We start from the raw sequence: 21,351 nt of genomic DNA, 5'->3' as shown, positions 1-21,351 counted from the left end.
TGCTGCTGCTGCTGGGTTAGCGTTACCGGTCCCTTTTCCTGGAACCTCTTCTCTGTATTACATTTATGACTGCATGGCGACAAAAAGCATGTTACCTGTGCAAAGAAACATGACATTTTCCACATTTAAAAGACAGTTTTTCCTTTGAAACTTTACAATCAATTTTTTCAAAAACTATAAGCTCTTTTTCAAATATTTTTTTTCCTCTTGTACCCACTCCCAAGGTGCACATACCCTGCTAATTTGGGGTATGTAGCATGTAAGGAAGCTTTACAAAGCACGAAAGTTCGGGTCCCCATTGACTTCCATTATGTTCGGAGTTCGGCGCGAACACCCGAACATCGCGGCGATGTTCGGCGAACGTTCGCGAACCCGAACATCTAGGTGTTCGCCCAACACTAGGTGTCAGCAACCAGAGAGAATCTGATTCTTGGCGATCTGCAGTATCCCCAAGAATACAGATATACCTTATTATTGAGGATCTGCAGAATCGCTAATAATCCAAGTATAACTAACCTCTAGACACCTGAAGCGTGTAAGTGTTTGGTGTTACAGTAGGAATTGGACCACCGGGGTAGCAGGTGGTCCAATAAGTAGAGAAAGACTCTACTGCAGTCAAGGGCTCCAGAAGGGGGAGTCCTTGACTGGTTTTGCAGCAGTGCCCACTCTGAGGAGCAGGGGACCTCTGCAGAAGGACTGAGCACCCTAGGGGTGGGTGACAGCCAGAAAGGTCGGGCAGGCCGGGTCGGCAACACACAGGCAGATAAAGTACAGAAACAGGAGACTGATTCGGTAACCAGGGACAGGCAGGGTCGACAACAGTAATCAGATGTGCGAAGGTACCAAATCAGAAAGCAGAAGAGAAGTCAGGAGAGTTACAATTCATAAACAGATAATCAATAATGCCTAGTCTAGAAAGTGAGGTCCGTGGTCCCACACCCAGGAACTAGTCTGAGGCATAACACAGATGATATACAGTGTTCCTAGTCTGGGATGTGAGGTCCGTGGTCTCTACACCCTGTAACTGGTCTAAGGAATAACACAGATGATATACAGTATTCCTAGTCTGGGGTGTGAGGTCCGTGGTCTCTACACCCTGGAACTGGTCTAAGGAATAACACAGATGATACACAGTATTCCTAGTATGGGGTGTGAGGTCCGTGGTCTCTACACCCTGGAACTATGCTAAGGAATAACACAGATGATACACAGTATTCCTAGTCTGAGGTGTGAGATCCGTGGTCTCTACACCCTGGAACTATGCTAGAGAGTAACACAGATAATGATACAGTGAACTGGCTAAGTGTGGATTCCCAGGTCCACCTGGTTCCACCACACTGAAGGATCTGACTAAGGTCTGAGTGCTAACACTTAGGTATTCGCAACGCCAGACAACCAGCAAGAGATATATATAGCAAAGCGCTCCACAGCGCCGCCCAGCTCCCATCAACCAATCACCTGCTGAGCTGGGATCAGCTGACCGCCTCGATCAGCTGACCCTTCTCCTATTGGCATAAAGAGCCGGTCTTGCGGCGCGCGCGCGCGTAGCTCTCCATCTGTGTGCACTACTAGGTCCAGACAAACCAGACGCATGTTGCTGCGGGGAAACCGCCGCTCCGTGCGCGGACACCGCCGCCTCACTGTCAGAACGCGCGGCGGTTTCTCCGCAATCCATCAAACATGCACTGTTAGTGGGCCTTGAGGACAGGGTTGGTGAACACTTCTGTACAGCACTGCGGAAGACGTTGGCATTAGTAAATACTAAATAATAATAATAATGCAGTGGTAATATAGGTGTGGAGGACCAGCCATGTCAGGTATTGAAATTCTGTATCATATTACCAGATGTAAAATGTATATAGAAGTTCCTGCTAAACACTACTGGCTGCTTTTTTTCCCGTAAAGTGTATAAAAGTGTAATTTGACTTCCTTGCTGCTTTAATGATTTGTTTTTCCACTTGCCTCAATTCTGAGGTAACGATTTTCAGCTCAGACTGAGTCACTCTCACTTTTCACTTTTTACCAGTTGGAGTGGATATGGACTTATGTAGATGACTTCACTTTCCCTCAGAATTGCTACATACCTAGCTCAGACCATGGTCACCTGTTACAATAAGCTTCCACATAATTGTTTATACATACAGATGGTCGACTGATGGAACAGACCTCAGTCTCCAACAGACGGAGTAAGTTTCCCAGCCTAACACCTAATTAGATTCATGGTTTTGGGCAGCCTTCCACATTATTTCATGTCAGGCCTTTGTCCAAAGACTTCCTTAGCTATACCATCTAACTGTTTATTAGCACAATTTATGCTCCTTTGTTTCTTGGCAGCAATGTGCACTCAATAGACTTCCAAGCTGAACAGAATAATTCAGCATAGTAATAATCCACAGACAGCAGTATGAATGACCCAGCCATGGAACCTTGCGCACTGTATTTCTTTTTTAAATTAAAACTGCTGACCAGTCACTCACTTTGCTCCAGCCAGGTTTCACAAGTTCAGGCACACGGAATATTGTTTGATGTCCAGCTGGTAGGATTGCTTATGAAAGCTGTGTGAGCACGATGATGATGGTGTAAGCTCCACTTCTTGAAATAGCTTCCCACTGGGTATAACTTGACATAAATCTACAGTAACTCTTCAGTCACATGCCTGTTTGGATGAAAGCCCAGGTAAATGATGGAATACATACAGTCACCAATGGTGGAAAGTAAATCATTTTTCCTTAAAATCTAAATATAGCTGGTTTCCTAATATTGGGGGCTCGTTTACACCCTGGCACTGAAACTAAAACTTTCCCTTTCTCACACATAATAAAGCAAACTCAAATTGTGTAGCAAGAAATGTGTGTTTACCTTGATTGCCTTTTCAGTATACAAGCATTCTGTGTTTGCCTGGATACAGGAATGTGCTAATATATGGGAATGGAAGTTACAATGCTGTCCAATGTGTCAATGATAATATTAATATTGATTTATAAAGCGCCAACATATTCCTTGGCACTGTACAAAGTAAGAAACAAACATTGTGTACATAATAATACAGACAATGATATACAGCAAATATAGACACTGGTAGAGAATTGTTAATTACGTTGACAAATGAAACAGGATTAATAAAAGGAATAAAATATATAACAATTTTCAAAACACAAAAGGGTGAGAGAGCGCTGTCCTTGTGAGCTTACAATCTAAAGGAATAGGGAGAAAACAACAGGTGGGGTAGTATACAATATGTATACCTAGAGACAGTGTGCTTTTAGGTTATCTAGTAAGCCATACAACATGGCCAGAGGACGAGGGGGGGGGGGGGGGGGGGGTGTAATGGCCTAAGTCAGTGTATGCTTTTCGTAAAAAGTGAGTTTTGAGGGAGCACTTAAAGAATTCAAAGGTTGGAGTGTGATGGATATGTTGTGGAAGGGGATTCAATAGAAGGGGTGAAGCAAGGGAGAAATCTTGGAATGGCCTAAGTCAGTGTATGCTTTTCGTAAAAAGTGAGTTTTGAGGGAGCACTTAAAGAATTCAAAGGTTGGAGTGTGATGGATATATTGTGGAAGGGGATTCAATAGAAGGGGTGAAGCAAGGGAGAAATCTTGTATACGTGAATGTGGGGAGGTAAATGACATAAGCATTGCTATAATCTAAAGTCTATACCTATATTTCTTTTGTGTGCCGGGATCAGGGTTGATCCGCTGCTACAAATCACAGAACATAAGACTAGAGTAATAAAACTTTGTAGATACCAGCCTTAAACAGGCCGTCAGAGTGAAATACATGCCACAAGGACACAGTTCAGAGTTATTCACCTTAAAGGACACCTGTAAGCAGTTAAAAAAGGGTTAAACTTACCTGGGGCTTCTACCGGCCCCCCTGCAGATGTCCTGTGCCCACAGGACAACTACAGGGGGACCGGTAGAAGCCTCTTTTTTCGCTACTGCTTACAGGTGTCCTTTAAGTATTGCAATCCATTTTCCTATAAAAAAAATCCATATGTTTTCATCAACCTGCTTCTAAATTATACATCAGCCAGATTGCATTTGTTCAGTCTCTTGCCAATACAATAAATTATCCCATTTGATGGTCATTCAATAAAAATGATCAGTTGTACAGAAACATTGAATGCTTTTTTTTTTTTTTTTTTTAATTCGTTCAAGAAATCTGATGTAAATTTCCATTTTGTCAATAAAATAAGATTCAGAGTGGTGTATTTTTCTGATCATTTTGTATAGGTCAGATCATCAATTTCTTGGGTTATAGACCCAAGAATTTTTTCTGTGTTTTCAATCATTTTTTCATAAGTAGGGAAAAACTGAACATGTGTGTGTGATACACTGATCAGACTTTAAAATGTTACAATCAATCTGAGAAATTGATTAGGATTCTTGCATTGAAAAGAAATGTAAAAAATTGTATTGTGTGTGGCCCCCTACACTCTCTAGTGCAGGCCTGCGCAAACTACAGCCCATGGTTGCTATTAAGATTCCTCCCCTCCCATCCTCTCCCTGCCACCGTCCTTACAGAATTACATGCAGCATGCAACAACACAATGCACTCACCCAATCACATGATTTGTGGTGCATTGTTTAGTGCTGCTCTGCATACGGTAAGAACAAGTCCTGAAAGCATATATAAATGCACGACTCATCCACCTGCATGACTCATCCACCTCTCCTCCCGCTTCTCCAGTCCAATACCCCTCTGCCAGTCCCTTTACTGGCTGCCAGTTACACAGAGGATACAATTTAAAATTCTTACTCTCGTCTACAAAGCACTTTACAACCTAACTCCTTCCTATCTAAATCAGTTTATTTCCAGATTCCATCCTACACACAATCTCCGCTCTGCTAATGATATCCTTCTGTCTTCTTCCCTGATCACCTCTTCCCACTCCCGCTTGCAAGACTCGATCCTCTCCCTTCCTCTGGAACACTGTCCCTCAACACATCCGCCACTCACCCACACTTACTATTTTTAGGCGCAATCTAAAAACTCACCTCTTCAGGCAAGCATACTTTCCTACCTAGGACCCTGCCCACTAACAACCATTTTTACCACAACACACACAGCTTCCCTTTACCTCCTGTCCTATACCTTAACTGTTTAGACTGTAAGGCTTTTTGGCCAGGGCTCTCTTCCCGTTGTCTCACAATGCTGTGTAATGGGTGTACATACCCACTTTGCTCCTCCAACAACCTCCTCTTAACCACCGCTCCACCAACAACCTCCTCTTAACCACCCCACGCATCTCGCACTCCCATGCACGACTGCAGGACTTAACTAGAGCTGCCCCCATCCTGTGGAACTCTCTCCCACTGCCCATCAGGCTCGCTCCCACCTTCAACACCTTCAAAAAAGCACTCAAAACTCACTTCTTCAAGGAGGCCTACATCAACTCAACACTGCCCTAATCCTTTCTGCCAATAACTTCTTGCTGCACCCTCTCCTTTTGTGCCACCAACCCCTCCCTCTAGATTGTAAGCCTTTGGCAGGGCCCTCTCCCCTTGTGCATCAAACTTGACTGTGTGCACTTTACCCAGAATTTGGAACTTGTAATATTTACCACTACCACTCCAGTTTATGATCTGGCATTGTCCTACTGTCTGCATTGTGTTGTGTATCTTTTGCTATTACCTGTATTGTTGTATCTATTGTCTATTACCTGTATTGTTCTGTCACCCCTGTTATCATTGTCTGTAACCCTATTTATTGTACAGCTCTGCGTAATATGTTGGCGCTATATAAATCTAATAAATAATAATAATAATAATACATACCCCCACCTTTTGTAAAAACATGTAGTTAATTTGTTCACTGTATTAGCTGTTATACCCTCTTGTCTTCTATCAAGTGTTGTATTGTATACTCTGTATTGTTATACCTTGTATCCTATTGTACAGCGCCACAGAAGATGCTGGCGCTAGATAAATCAAAAATAATATAATAATAATCCCCAAACTAAACTCTAGCAGTGAACTGACCCTTTAAATGTTCCCATCCATACGCCTTCAGTGATCAGTCTGTCTGATAAAAAATCAGAGACAATATTGACCATAGACGTTATAAATGTATATTTAAGTTACATTTGTATAAAGACTGCAGTGCAGCACAGTGAACCATACAGGCTATCTGCTATGGATCCCACATTCGTATTCTCAGCAGTGTTCAGGTGGAGAAAGCTTCAAGAAGTGCATCTATGCAAGTGGGACAGGGAATTAAATCCACTTCTAGTGCGCTTCCTATAGAGATATTTCTGTATCTAGAATGAATTGAAATCTTTGGCAACGTACACGAGCACACAGTGGGCAAGAAATCAAACGCCACAGTCAGCATGCAGTCTGCAAAGTACAATAGCTCTGATTAACTTCTCTGTGTAAAATCTCTTCCCACCATTATAAGAACACTTTCAGTTCCCATGGCAACAGAACAAGTGATGTGTCAAGATCTACAAGAAATACCTTCTGGGCACTGCAAATAAGTGCCAAACTTCCAATGATTAGATTTCATTCTGGCATGCCTTCCAGCAACTAACTGCCTCTTATGGCTTAATGTGCTTTATATTCACAGTATAGATAGAGGACCATTATCATTATTACCATTACGACGGATGTAAACTTCCCCTATTGCATATTAGGCACAGGGTTGCAAATTTACCAGGACATTCCTGGCTGGAAGGAGGATCACCTGACTATAAATGGACTGAGAGATTGATCAGTATTAACTAGGGTGGCTTGTGTAGCTTTTAGGTACTCTCATGTCTGGAGTCTCTCTTGCACATGCTGGTTATGACTTGGGTCTAAGGCAGGGCTTCCCAACCCTGTCCTCAAGCAGGAATGGTGCAAAGCCTATTCAATCACCTCCCATTGATGAGGCATGCAATCTTTGGTTAATCCTTCTACAGAAAACTGGATAGGGAGACAGGGATTTAATATGCATATAAAATGTAAGTACACCTACACAGAAGTCAATTATGGGCTAATGAATGTCTTCAGCCGAAGGTGAACACAAATGTTGCTTTCCTGGTAAATGCACCCCAGATTTCAGATCCACACCACTCGATTTATACAAATAAAGCTGCGAAACTATCGGACTCCCTCTCTCCTCTCTGCTACAGATGGCTGAGAACAGTGCGGTAACCACACAGAGAACATCTTTGTGACGCATCTCGGTTATCTAGGTCACGGTATGTCCCAAGGAAAATAAGGCTGTTTCAGCTGAATTTATTCTTTTCTGATTTGTAGTAAAAGGCTTCGTATTATACAAGTGGTTTCTTCAGGTCAAATGAGATGAAGGAATTCCCAGCCATGTACTGTATATATGCCAATAATTCAGTGGATTTAGGCATCAGCTGGAAAAGTGGTTCACATAAGGCATAGACAAGACCACATACATAAAATTAAGTTTTTATCAGTAATTTGCCACTTTATATCCACATATTAAACCTCAATCAGGCTAGGTCTTTGAAATTCTGAAGTAAATTATCCATCATATAAAGGTCTGGATATGCCTCCACATTATTTTAACTTAAAGTGTACCTGTAAGGAAAAAATCAGGCTCTGCTTTTTCTGCCAAAGCCCGAGTGCGACCACGTTTCAGGTGTCTCATCGCTGAATCGGCCTGGCAGCGCAGGGCAGGGGGATACCTCTGAAGGTAATTAACCAAATGTGGCCTTCCCAAACCTCACAGTTTTGCTTTAACAATTCTCTTAGTCTTCAGCTTCACTTGGGTTTCAGCAACATCAACAATTTCCCCCCGAGAGCCAGACAGGAGAAATACCGACTAACAGCTTGTACAATTAGCTGGCTGACTTGGGGGTTGATTCACTTTGTAGGACGAGATCCCTGCACTTTGGCCCAATAGGCTGCTTGTTAAGTGACAGGCAGCCTATTGGGTCAATCAAAGTGCGGGGATCTCGTCCAACAAAGTCACTGGACCTGACAGGGTTTAGAGTGGGAGAATTGGATCTGCCTTTTTTTTTGGGGGGGGGGGGAGGGAGCGCGAGTAAGCAGTGCATGCTACAGCAGTAGCGTGCCTACTTTGAAAATTTTACTTGCGCTGTCACACTAAGCTGCACTGCTTTAGCAGTGTAGCTTAGTGAATCAACCCCTAACTGTGAGCCAGATTTAGCCATCAAAAGAGCCACATCTGGCTCCCGAGCCATAGGTTCCCTAACCCTGGTTTATAACAATGTTTGCCAACACTATTACAGAATGTACCCCTCTATTAATGACAAGGTTTACAAAGCGTCCTCTGTTGTGGGTAACATTACGTAAAGTACCCTTAACACACATATTTGTTATTTATGTTCTAAAGCTATGTATCAATGCTCCTCAAATATTCTTTCTCGACCCTTAAAGGACTTACGAGGCCTGATTTTTAAAAAATAAACAAAAAAAGTTAGATACCTGTGTGTTTTTGTAAGGCACGGAGGACGCCGTCCGCGCCCTCCGTGCCGTTCCGCCGGGTCCCCGCTGCTGAATATCCCCCCGAACGACCCCCGACCGCACGGCCCAGGTCGGGCTCTCCAGCCTTCACCAAGATGGCCGCCGGAGCTGGCCGCGGCTGCGCAGTCCGCATAGCCGCGGGTGCGGCTGCGCAGCTCTAAGGCCAACCCCCCGATCCACGTAACAGTAGCGTGGATCGGGGAGTTGGCCTTAGAGCTGCGCAGCCGCACTCGCGACTATGCGGACTGCGCAGCCGCGGCCAGCTCCGGCAGCCATCTTGGTGAAGGCTGGAGAGCCCGACCCGGGCCGTGCGGTCGGGGGTCGTTCGGGGGGATATTCAGCAGCGGGGACCCGGCGGAACGGCACGGAGGGCGCGGATGGCGTCCTCCGTGCCTAACAAAAACACACAGGTATCTAACTTTTTTTGTTTATTTTTTAAAAATCAGGCCTCGTAAGTCCTTTAAAGAGAAACTCCAACCTAGAATTGAACTTTATCCCAATCAGTAGCTGATACCCCCTTTTACATGAGAAATATAATGCTTTTCACAAACAGACCATCAGGGAGTGCTGTATGACTGATTTTGTGCTGAAACCCCTCCCACAAGAAGCTCTGGGACTGCGGTACTCTGGGCAAACTGCCACAATGTAACAATGCTCACAGACAGGAAATAGCTGTTTACAGCTGTCTGTAACAGCCAAAACAGCTAGGAGCAGCTACATAACCTGCCCACAGTAAAAATGTCACCATGTAATAAATGTCAGAATGTAAATCGGGGAGTGGAAAGATTTTACAATGAGCAAACACTGACTAAATCATTTATACATAATTATGGTAAAAATGAAGCACTTTTTTTACTACATTATTTTCACTGGAGTTCCTCTTTAACGCTCAACACATGGTACAAGACCGCAGGGTTTACACTGAACAGCAGTCTGTTATCTTAGTTTGTCACTCCAGCACACACCAGGTACTTTCTAGAGAAGGACAAATGTAAACTAACTAATCAACCCTTTTGGTCTCACCTGAGAACTTCTCTCAGGGAGGACAGCAAATCCTAGCGTATATTTGTTTTCTCACCTAGCATCTGCCTCAGGGAGAACAGCAATTCCTGATGGGGATCCTAAAATGACAGTGCAGAGGGGAGAAATCTGGGACATTTATAAACCCCATCCATTGCTTTCCCAGACTCTACCTGCAACTGCCGCAAGGGGCATATGCTAAAAGAATGACAACAAAGATTGTCCTAAAACCTACGTTGTCATGGTCTATTACAGTGAATTTAGGAATCACAAAATTATAATTCATATATCAACAAGCCTCTGTTTTAGGGTTAGGCATCAGTTGGGGAAGGGGGTTAGGTATCGGTGAGAGGGGTCGTTGGGGGGGACAGTTATGGTAAGCATTGGTTGGGGGGAGGTGGTTAGGGTTAGGCATTGGTTGGGGGGTTGGTTTGGCTTAAAGGACCACTATCGCGAAAAAAGTAGGCAGTTAAAATCTGACAGAAACGACAGGATTTGGGACAGTCCTCATTGGGGGTTCTCAGGGTTTTCTTTGTTGTCAACAGCATTTCCTGAACAGCAGTTTAACTGCTAAAATAGTAAGATATCAGCCGGCCTCCCTAATCACTTTCACACTATTTTGTCAGTTCGACTTTGCAACTGCTGTTCAGGAAATTCTGTTGAAAACAAAGAAAACCCTGACAATTCCCCATGAGGAGATGGACTGGCCCAAAACCAGTCCGGTCTGTCAGATTTACACTCCTTACTTTTTGCGAGAAGTTTTGAATCAGGATGATACCATTTATTAGCTAACTTAGAGATGGATAAACAGTGAGCTTTCGGATTATAAAAAGCCTTCGTCGGACTGGTTCCTGACCAAAACTGAAAAACACAGCTTATATACACTGACATACAAAGGAGAAACATTCTTTAGCAAACATAAATGCAATTAGATGCCTCAACTGTTACTGAGGAGGCTTTCCCAGGCATCCTATCTAAATTGATAAGATCAATAGAATCCTCAACATGACATGAAGCAGACTCTGGTGATGGGGAGACATCGTAAATCCGAGTTCAAATTGAAACTGGGCTGGTTACATGCACCATTAATTCTAAGCTTAATGGACTTACGAGGCCAAAATGGCTAAAAAAAGCCAAGTACCTTTAAGATGTTTAAATGCACGGAGGACGCCCTCCGTGCAGTTCCGCCGGGCCCCCTTCCTGTGATCGCCCCCCGTGCCGATCGCGACCCCACAGGCCGGGTCGGGCTCTTGTTCCGCTCCCAATATGGCCGCTTCCTCTGGCCGCGGCTGCGCAGTCCGCCTGGCCGCTAGTGTGGCTGCGCAGCTCTACGGCCAACCCCTCCGATCCACGCTACAGTGCGTGGTTCGGGGGGTTGGCCGTAGAGCTGCGCAGCCGCACTAGTGGCCAGGCGGACTGCGCAGCCGCGGCCAGAGGAAGCGGCCATATTGGGAGCGGAACGAGAGCCCGACCCGGCCTGTGGGGTCGCGATCGGCACGGGGGGCGATCACAGGAAGGGGGCCCGGCGGAACTGCACGGACGGCGTCCTCCGTGCATTTAAACATCTTAAAGGTACTTGGCTTTTTTTAGCCATTATGGCCTCGTAAGTCCTTTAAGAGAATTATGGCATTTAAAGCCAGCAGATGAAAGCAAATAAAATTAATAGTGACAGTGAATTCCATCTTACACAGCATATGGCGCAAAAATGAATGAAAAGATAGAAAACTTAAAATTAAAAGAATTGTGGCATTTAAAACCCATCGTACCAGCACAAGAAGTTAGAGTCCTTGTTTAAAGGGGAACTGAAAAGAGAGGTATATGGAGGCTGTCATGTTTATTTCCTTTTAGACAATACCAGTTGCCTGGCAGCCCTGCTGATCCTCTGCCTCTAATACTATTAGCCATAGCCCCTGAACAAGCATGCAGCAGATCAGGTGTTTCAGTGGTTCAGACTTATAAGTCTGATCTGACAAGACTAGCTGCATGCTTGTTTCTGGTTTTAATCAGATACTACTGCAGAGAAATAGACCAGCAGGGCTGCCAGGCAACTGGTATTGATTAAAAGGAAATAAACATGACGGCCTCCATATACCTCTCTCTTCAGTTCCCCTTTAAACCCTCGTCTACAGTTTTGAACCAATGTATAAACTTTGTTTCTTGGGTTAGTCTCATGTTTCCCGATTTGAAGCCACCCATTAATACAGTGTCGCGAAAATCGCTTAAACTGTGTCCAGGTGAACAAAAGTGTGTTGGTATTGGGAGATCAGTATATTTTGCAATATCCTTTTTCCTGCTGTTAATAGTGGATCTGTGGTATATCATGTGATCACGCAGTGGTTGACTTGTTTCTCCCACATAAATTCCTTTGGGGCATTTTGCACACATGATCACGTATACCACATTAGATGAGTCGCAGGAAAAGGTGCCTTGTACTTTGTATTCCTGTTGTGTACATGGTATTAGTATCCTGTCAGTGGAATGGATGTGTTTACAGGTCCCACACCTTTTCCCTCAGCAGGGATATGTTCCATTCTGTTCTGGCCTATTTAAGGCACTGCTCACTATCATCTGCTTAAGATTGGGTGGCTGTCGGAACGCTAGGAGGGGAGGTTCAGGGAATATCTTTTTCAGTCTCTGATCCTTGTGTAGAACAGGATGAAGTTCTTTTGCAATCTTTCTTAAAATTTCCAGGCGTGGGTTGTAGGCGACCACTAGTGGGACACGGCTCTCTTCCTGGCTCTGCTTGTACTCCAGGAGCTGAGTCCTAGGGATGTTGTTAGCTTTCCTGATTTGGGTCTCAGCCATTAGAGGATTGTATCCCTGTTTAATGAAATTCTTCTTCAGGTAACCCAGGTGTTTGTCTTTGTCATCCCTGTCAGAACAGATCCGATAGCATCTTATTGCCTGGCTGTAAATTATGGAATTCTTTATATGTTTTGCGATAGTGGTCCTTTAAGAATAGGTTGGGGGGTCGGTTAGGGTAAGCGTTGATAGAGAGAGTGTTTAAGTGAGAATGGGGTCAGGTTAGGTGATAGTAAAATATCAGTAAAAATAACCAATATTATACTCAAAATGGGAAACTATTAGCAGTGGGGTACCTCAGGAGTCAGTGCTTGGTCCAATTATTTTCAATGTACAGTATTTATTAATGATTTAGTAGATGGAATACAGAGTTATGTAGCCATCATTGCAGATAGGCTTGATTCACAAAAAAAGTGCTAACTGTTAGCACAGCCGTTTTCGCGCAAATTTTCGCATTGTGCGCGATCGAGGAATTTTCGCGTGAAACGATAACGATTTCGAGCGCAAACGCGAATTTTTGTGCGAAATCGATATCGTTTTTGTGCAAAAATTCGAGTTTGCGCGCGAAATAAAATTCGCGATCGCGTGCAATGCGAAAATTCGCGCGAAAACGGCCGTGCTAACAGTTAGCACTCTTTTGTGAATCAAGCCCATAGTGGCATATTACAACAGGATCTTGACAACATGGACATATGAACAGGCTCATGGCAGATTAAATGTAATGTCGATAAATGTAAAGTCATGCACCTTTGACATACCAATGGTTGAGCAACATTTAAAATAAATGGTATACAGCTGAAGAACATCAGACTTGGAGAAGGATTTAGGAATACTGGTTGATAACACTTTAAAGAGACTCAGAGCTGAGTCTTCCTGCTGTTTTTTTACTTACGCGGGGCTTCCTCCAGCCCCATAAGCATTGCTGTGTCCCTCGCCGTCCTCCCCAGCGCCTCCTTTCAGCTGCAATCTTCCCCGGTAAGCGGTTCAGTGACGTCAGCGGCAAACCTTCTGCGCATGTGCGGACCTTCTGCGCAAGTGCAGAAGGCCCCGGCTGACGTCACTTAGTCAGACTGAGCCGTGTATCGGTAGTTGACTGCTGCTGATCTTAATTTAGGAAGTAGCTTTGGCAAACTCTATATCTGCATTTTAAGAGGACTTGGTCGCTTTCCTTGTATTGAAGGGATTCATGGCTGTAGATACTAGGTAATGCCATGGACACTTGATCCAGGGATTTATCTGCCTGCCATCTGGAGTTGGGAAGGAAGTTTTCCTTTTGAAGGCTGATTGGCCCAGTCCTTGTAAGGCCCCGTTCACACTGCACGCGTTTCCAGCCACGTTTTGGGAACGTGTGCAGGAGGCCGACACGCACAACATCAGACAGTGCATAGAGTGCACTGTCTGATATTCACACTGCATGCGTTCCGGACCAGTGCGGTCCGGGAACGCATGCTGCACGCATTTTTTACAGAAACGCATGGCTGGCCCATTCACTTCAGTGAAAGGCATCAGCCACGCAACGCATACGAATGCGGATGGCGTGCGTTTGTATGCGTTGCGTTCCGAACACACGGCCGTCCGCGTTTGTAATGTGAACAGGGCCTAAGGTTTGTCACCTTCCCCTGGATCAACTGGGATATGTGTATGTCCAGGACATTGTTTTTTGTTATGCATTTTTTGTTTTCCTTCTGGTTTACTATGGTGGACGGATGTCTTTTTTTAACCAAACTAACTACGTTACTTTATATAGTAATTACGTAGAGGCTAATAGAATATCGGTAATTTTACCATTATTTTACAGATATTCTACTATTTCTGGCACCCAAATTACGGTGCCCTTTTTACATGCATGCTGAGCTGATGTTACCCACAATAGAGGAACATCATGCTAGAATAAAGTTGGGCAGCACTTTTCTAGAAGAGTCAGAAGGTAATAACTAGTTGAAAATGTTCTATTTCCTTTAAGTACACATGCAGTATGTATTATGTAACCATACTTCAGGTGACTGAAAAACATAACAGGTACAGTATATGAATGGTAAATAACTATAGACAAGCTTCAGCCTCCCATGTTATCTGGCCTACTATTTACATCTGTCCCTATAAACTGAAACAAAACCTTATTTACACAACCAGTGCTTATTCATTATAGTTCGGTTTGCTTTGTTGCGTGTTCAGAAACATGCTTACAAAACAAACAGTCTCATATGGGAACCAAAACACATGTAAAACCAGACTTTCCTGCTGAGCTTTAATAGATTTTGTACTTTTGGCTAAATGATTTTTTCGAGGTTTCCAGCGATGTTTAGACAGCTGTATAACTAACAGACCTTTGCCAAGTGTAAACCTTTAAACTGCCATATTTGCAACTTTCAGTCTTACTCACAGCTTCATAGCTAGATCCAGTCTGGGTCTGGAAATTCCCATTAATCATCACTTAATAGAAGAAATCTGCAGGAACAGTAGTTTATCACGCACTGTTTAGCTGGAAGGACAACAGGCAGACTGGAAAAACAGCTGATGAAGTGTAACGGTTATTTTGTTTTCATTAGGCAATAAAGTAAAAAGAAAAAAAAAGTCTGCAAAAACCACAATCTTTATTTAGAAATTCTCAGTTTTCTTAGAACAACAATCAGAGGAGTTCCCCCTTCATACAGCTCCATTCTAAAGCTAAGGTATACACTGAGTGTCTGTAAGAATAATGTGGAGTTCTCTGCTCCTGTAGAAAGGGACGGCACTAGTTTTACGTTGCTGAAGGACAGTTAGTAACATTCCTAATAGTGAATTTTGGAGACTTGCAGTCCAACACAGCTCCTTGTGGGTGCTGCAACAGTGTATACCTCCCTTAAATTGAACCCGAGGTGCGAGGGATAAGGAGGCTGCTATATTTATTTCCTTTTCAACAATACCAGTTGCCTGACAGCCCTGCTGATCTGTTTGGCTGCAGTAGTGTCTGAATAACACCAGAAAATAGCATGCAGCTAATCTTGTCAGATCTGGCAATACTGTCAGAAACACCTGATCTTCTGTATGCTTGCTCAGGGTCTATGGCTAAAAGTATTAGGGCCCGTTTCCACTATCGCGAATTTGCATGCGTTTTAAGCATGCAAATTCGCATAGTCAATACAAGTGGATGGGACTGTTTCCACTTGTCAGGATTCTGCACGGCAGAGCCATCAGAATTCGCATACCGCATACCGCTATGCGAATCGCATACAATGTATTTAATAGAGAATTCGCATGCGGTTTTGGTATGCGAATTTTCATGCGAATTCGCATGGAATCAATGGAAAAGCACACAGGCACTGCCATGGTTAAATCCACATACATTGTCATCCATGCGAATTCACATAAAAATTTGCATACAACCGCATGCGAAATTCGCATCCGCATGCAAATTTTTACCGCGGCGATTCGCACCACACAAGTGGAAACGGGCCCTGAGAGGCAGAGGATCAGCAAGACAGGCAGGCAACTGGTATTGCTTAAAAAGAAGGAAATACACATACATAGCCCTCTTGCTACAGTTGTCCTTTAAAGCAAACATGTAAGGAAAAATAAAGTAAAAGATGGATACTTAACCAAGTAGTGTGCTCATTGACCACCACTTCTGGCTGGAACTGTCTTTCTCTCCATATGTGTACGAAAGCAGACAAACTTGCTCATGTGCAGTACAGCGGGACTTGTACACAGGTGGGAACATGGCCACGAGAATGTATCGGAAAAAAACTGTTGTTGGATGTGTTCAGAGGGAGGGACTCTGCATAGGAATGGTGGGGTCCTCTTGATCGGGACAAATAAAAATGGCGCACAGCTCTGGGGGAATAGAAATAGTGCCACACAGACTTATATAACATTATTTAGCGGTATAAGTGTTAAAAATGGCGCATACAGGATGCCTTACACTTATAACACTAAATAGCATTATACATGTTAAAAATGCATGGGGGCTAGTGTTAGGCAGCAGGGGTCGGGGGGGGGGGGGGGAGTGGGAGAGGCAGCGGGACACTGGTGTTAGGCAGCAGGGTGGAGGGAGTAGGATTAGGTGGAGCAAGGATGTGTGCATAGCATAGGCATACATTACTTTGTCCCGGGCCGGCAATCGCTCCTTCACTTCTTCAATTAGTTTGCTGTAGTCCTGCATCCAGCTAATAACCATGTGACTTCAGTACCTGCATGGTGATTGGCTGGCTGCAGGACTACAGCAAACTAACTAGGAAGTGAAGGAGCGATGACCATCGCTGGCCAGGGCAAGGTAATGTATGCCTATGCACACATCCTCCCTCCACCTAATCCTACTCCCTGAACCCCGCTGCCTAATACCAGTGTCCCGCTGTCTCTCCCCCCCGACCACCGCTGCCTAACATTAGCCCCCCCCTGTATTTTTTAATGGTGCACTGTTCCGCCGATAAATGTATCATAAAACGTTATTTACCATTTTAATGTATCCACATTTAAAAGGTAAATAGCGTTTTATGATACATTTAACGGCGGAACGGTGCACCATTTTTCACCCTGCACCATTTTTAACTGGACCCCTCTGGATTACCCAAAGGCTTCTCTCAATATCTATTTTTAATTCAGGTTCACTTTACAGACAATAGAATCAGTCTCTGGATTATATTTAGGACTTTAGCACACTTCCATGTTGCTGATTGGATTCCAGCAAAGGCAGCTCAGCACAAGGACGTCAGACAGTAGACAGTATGGGTACACAGATGCACTGAGCAGCAGTGTATTGTCACTGCATCAAGTATTTTGAGTGCAACGCAGAGCTGTCCCATTTAGCATAGCTGAATCGGGCAGCATTGCCAGGATGTATTTGTACTCTTTACCACCCAAGGTCACTGTCAGCAGCCACCTCCCTTCAGTATAGGTAGCCAGTTGACCCTTCTCCCTCCCTCCAGTATAGGTAGCCCATTGACCCTTCCCTCTAGTATAGGTGGCCAGATGACCCTTCTCCCCCGACCTTCAGTATAGGTAGCCAGGTAACCCTCTACCCTTCCTCCAGATTAGTAAGCTTCCACCTTTCCCTCTAGTATTAGAAGCCAGATGACCCTCCTCCCCTTCTGTATAGATAGCCTGATGACCCCCTCCCTCCAGCATAGGTGGCCAGATGACTCTTTCACCCAGTATAGCCGACTGCCCACCCGACCCTTGATCCTGTGGTGCCCTAGAGGCCTAGACCATGGCCTACGTGGCCTTGGTTTAAATCCGTCCCTGAGCACCTCAATGAAGAGCAATGCCATGCGTTTTTTCAGCAACACAGGTGGCCATGGCTTACACACAAATGGGAGTGTGTACAGGCCCTAACAGCAGTGATGGATCTAGGGGGGGGGGGGGGGGGGCGAGCGGGTATCTTGCCCCAGGCGCCAGTTTGTTGAATCCTTAAAAAGGCGGCAAAATGAATGGCAGTTTAGGCGCCAAAACCTGACCTTTAGGCGCCAAAACCTGACCTTTCCCCAGGCGCAACTTGGTCTTGATCCGTCCCTGCCTAACAGCAACCTTTTTTTACTTACAAATGTAAATAATTGAAGCCATATAGATAAATAGAGGTGTAGTAATAGCAACAGCAGCCCCAGCAGGTGTTAGGGACCCATGAGTGGATGGGGCTCTGGTTTCCCATAAACTGGAGTGCAGAATGTGTGTAGTGTGTAGTGATTGGTGGAAATTACTAAATATTCATAGAAGCTGTAAAGAGTGTAAAAGTATTTTCTCCTTGAGTAATGTGGAGCCACATCCCTGCAGAAGGTGATGGCACTGGTTATAAGAACCCAAAGGACAGTTAGCATTATTCCTAATAGTGTATTTTGAAGACCCGCTGCTCAACACAGCTTAATTTGGAGCTCGGCAACCCCAGGCAGCAACTATCATTTAAATCTGCCTTCATGGCTTTTATGCACATGTGTGTATGTTGCAAGTGTACAAGTGTATGTTGCTGTATTCACCCAAATCCATTAGGGATGATACTGCTTAGCTGTGTCTAGAATCAGGAACACATTAAAAGTGTGTTGTGGGTCCCTAGGAATTTTAGTTATGCCTCTAGAGATTATGGTTCCATTTTCTACAGAACTTGAGTTTAATTTTATCAAGTTTTATCAGAAAACCTGGATTAAAAAAAACACACCTGAGGGGGTACTCACCTCGGGAGGGGGAAGCCGCTGGATCCTAACGAGGCTTCCCCCGTCCTCCTGCGTGCCTACGTTAGTCTGCTCGGGTCCCACTGAGTAAGACGATGTATATATTTACCTCACCGGGATCCAGCGCAGCCGTACTAGCAGCTTTTCGTTCGGGTAAGGCAGAAATAGCTGAACCCATTCGATCCGCTCTACTGCGCAGGCACGAGTCCTTTTGCGCGTGCGCAGTAGAGCGGATCCGATCGGGTACTGCTATTTCCGCCTTACCCGAAGGAAGAGCCGCTACTTGCGCCTGCGCTGGATCCCGGTGAGGTAAATATATCAAGCCTTGACAGACTTGTCGGGGGAGGATTGCGGGACGCTTTGGGGGAGCCAGCGCTGGATTGCCTGCAGCTACAGGGATGGGGGAAGCCTCATTGGGACTCTGAGGCTTCCCCCTCCCGAGGTGAGTATCCTACAGGGAATGTTTTTTTTAGTACAGGTTTTCTTTAAAAAGGAACTTTAGTGGAAAGGGGGAAAATAAATCAATACATTGCAAAGTGAGAAGTATAAAAATAGAAGAGAGAGCAAGAAATGATTGATATTCGCCATTTAATTTGTTCATATTGTTTGATCCACAATCAGCCTGCTCATAATCATCTTTACTACTGGCAGACAAGGAAAAAACTAGACAGTACCAACTGCCATTATCTATAACAACATCCCCTAACAATGCGATAGGCTAAAACGTTTTTTTTTTATAGATATACATATGCACAGAGGGACATACTGGTTCTTCGGCAGTTGCAAACAGCCGTAATGTCCCATCATTCAACAAGGCTTCCAAAGTGTGATGTCAGCACCTTGGTCCTGATATCACACTGTGGGAGGGGTTTACCACAATATCAGCCATGATGATCTATTCGAGAAAAAGTAAAGATTTCTCATGAGAAAAGGGGTATCAGCTACTGATTGGGTTGACGTTCAATCCTTGGTTACGGTTCCTCTTTAAGTTCAGTATAATATAGTATGGATTATAGGAGTTCAGAAACCTGCCTGTTGGCTTCACAAAGCCATTAACAGCCTAAACACATACATCTGCTAGTTACTGTTCTCTAAACTCTCACATGCATACAATTGTCAGTGGCAGTGATTATGGATTCAGATACTTCATAGACTGCCAGGAAAAATCATGCTTTAGAGCGGACGTGGATGTGCAGCCAGGAATAGATCCAAGATTGCAGATAATGAAACATATGGGTTCCCGATGTGGTTTATATATGCTATCTCCTTACAGCTTAAAGTAGTTAATGGAAATACAGAGTAAATATTTTCTTTATTTACCATTTCCTTTAATGAAAAATTAGGTAGTTATGAAATATTACATCTCATTTTTGTAGCTTCCATTCACAGTCAATAGAGAACTATTTGCAAACAAGAGCAGAAGCCGTGTATAGGCGTCCAGGCACAAACAGTACCCGTTGTGCTGAAATTGTCTTGCAGAGTAAGTTAATCAGATAAAACGCTACAGACTGGCTCCCACTCTTGTCCTCCTCACAATTAGCCGTCTAATCCAGATCTATCTGGTTTTAAGTAAAAGGAGAGCTGCAGGATTGTCGTAACAGTATCCTTTATCAGCGATGGCAGCTTATCTTTGAACATCTATTTTCCTTTGCTTATAATCTGCTATAAAATACTGCTAGAAACACTCTTTTTAGCTCCTGTGGGTCTTAGCGTAGGTTTGTATGAATTTTAGCAATGGGTTTCTGTGACAGTTCTCATTTATTCTAGTCATGGTATATACACAAAAAAAAGGTTGGACACCTTTTATTCCAAAAGACGTTTGTGCTATAGAAACCACAGCGCATCCGGAAAGTATTGACTTTTTCCACATTTTGTTACGTTACAGCTTATTCCAAAATGGATTAAATTCATTGTTTTTCTCTCTTCAAACTCAGATGCATACCTGGGATGGGAAACTTGTCAGCTAATGGAGTGTCAGCCTTCAGCGGCTGTCCGCCAGCGCTGGGTAATGCCATCATCATGGTTTGATATTTGCGTGAATAAACTGTATTATGGCATCCTATATTGAATAAATATGCTCAATTATCAAATCTCTTACCATACCCCTTCCTCCCTTCCTCATTCTGACCACTCTCTGACCACTCATAAACACACATGTAAACTTTCAGACATCTTCCATCCCATTGTCTATTCTCAAACACCACTCCTAAAGTACCAACTATCAGACTCTGAACCGAGCCTCTACCCAGACCTGTAATTATCATCCCCCCAACCATTCCATGCCTGTCTTACCCCCTTAATATCATATGTAAAAAATTGAGGGTTTGTCCAGGTATTTTTTTGGAAGTATTTGCCATGTATTATTATACAATCTTAACCATTAAGAACAGACTAAGTCAGGTATATGGCTAGTTTTGTCGTCTACCACATGAGCTTCACCACCACATAACAGATCCATTTTGCTGATCCATTTGTCCAGACTTGGTGGGGTCGGGTCTTTCCACTTATCTGCTACCATTTTTTTTGCACCCTTAGTATCTACTTATTTGATTAAGGTACTACCCTTACTACCTTCTGAGACAGTGATACCAAAGATAGCTTCGCTGGCTGTAAGATCAAAAATCTCTTCTAGCAGCTAACCACTAAAATTGATCATATTTTCCCGAAAGATCTTGATCATCGGGCAGGTCCACCACATGTGCATCTCTGTTCCCCCTTCCTGCCCACAGCTCCAACACAACTCTTTTCGTCTTGAAAATTTTTGAATACGGACTGGCGTCATATACCATCTAGCTAAGGTCTTGTATTGGACAAGTTGAAGTCCTGTGTCCTGGATCTTCCAATTACCTTGCCAGATCTTAGGCCATTCGCTATCTAGCAAACAACAAAGGGCATTTTCCCATTTGGTACAATAATGGGGGAGGGGGGGTAAATTTGTAGCTCTCACC

The 21,351-nt window shown here is 44.0% G+C and overlaps 1 long non-coding RNA gene across 5 annotated transcripts in view; it reads right to left on the bottom strand.

Annotated features, from left to right (window-relative positions):
* Positions 1 to 21,351, bottom strand: part of LOC137544147 (uncharacterized) — a 219,926-nt gene that overhangs the window by 79,024 nt on the left and 119,551 nt on the right. For all 5 annotated transcript variants that reach the window (XR_011025735.1, XR_011025733.1, XR_011025734.1 and 2 more), the window contains one exon: positions 2,478 to 2,656. This is a non-coding gene — a long non-coding RNA (uncharacterized lncRNA). The remainder of the gene's footprint in view (positions 1 to 2,477; positions 2,657 to 21,351) is intronic.

Source organism: Hyperolius riggenbachi, chromosome 2 (genome assembly GCF_040937935.1).
Source record: "Hyperolius riggenbachi isolate aHypRig1 chromosome 2, aHypRig1.pri, whole genome shotgun sequence".
NCBI lineage: Eukaryota > Metazoa > Chordata > Amphibia > Anura > Hyperoliidae > Hyperolius > Hyperolius riggenbachi.
Note: the sequence above shows the minus strand (reverse complement) of the source record. Positions and strands in the feature narration are given on the sequence as shown.